Here is a 447-nt window from a genome sequence, read left to right on the forward strand (position 1 = left end):
AAATATAAGAACGGATATCGCAACTAACACATGCCAAGTAGACTGCGATATATAACTTATTCTGGTACTACACTTGTTCGTTCCAATATTAGTAAAGCAAAATAAATTTACCAAAGAGTAGTATAGCACAACTCTCTCTTTAACCGAGCGCCACGGCATCGTTCACTGTAACTGATTATGACGCCTGTGAGTGACTGACCTTGACTTTCTCTGTGAGCGATGGTCAGAGAGGGACTGCGTGAACTATCTCCTGGTTAACCTTTATCCTTCTGTGTCTAAGTTGCCAGTTAGAACTTTTCCCTTCCGTATTTTTTGTTCTTGGGTTGAGAATTGTTTATCAGATCGTTTTATAAACGGACCATCGCGTGGTTTGAAGAATGTCAGTATTTGATGGGTTAAAATGTATATGCTCATTTCCATAGAGGTTTGCATAAATATATATAATAA

General features: G+C 38.0%; 1 protein-coding gene across 1 annotated transcript in view; it reads right to left on the reverse strand.

The window, feature by feature from the left end:
• LOC119589377 (protein SPT2 homolog) overlaps positions 1-447 on the reverse strand; it is a 14,245-nt gene that overhangs the window by 9,908 nt on the left and 3,890 nt on the right. The gene's annotated exons all lie outside the window — the stretch shown is intronic.

Source organism: Penaeus monodon, chromosome 25 (genome assembly GCF_015228065.2).
Source record: "Penaeus monodon isolate SGIC_2016 chromosome 25, NSTDA_Pmon_1, whole genome shotgun sequence".
Taxonomy (NCBI): Eukaryota; Metazoa; Arthropoda; class Malacostraca; order Decapoda; family Penaeidae; genus Penaeus; species Penaeus monodon.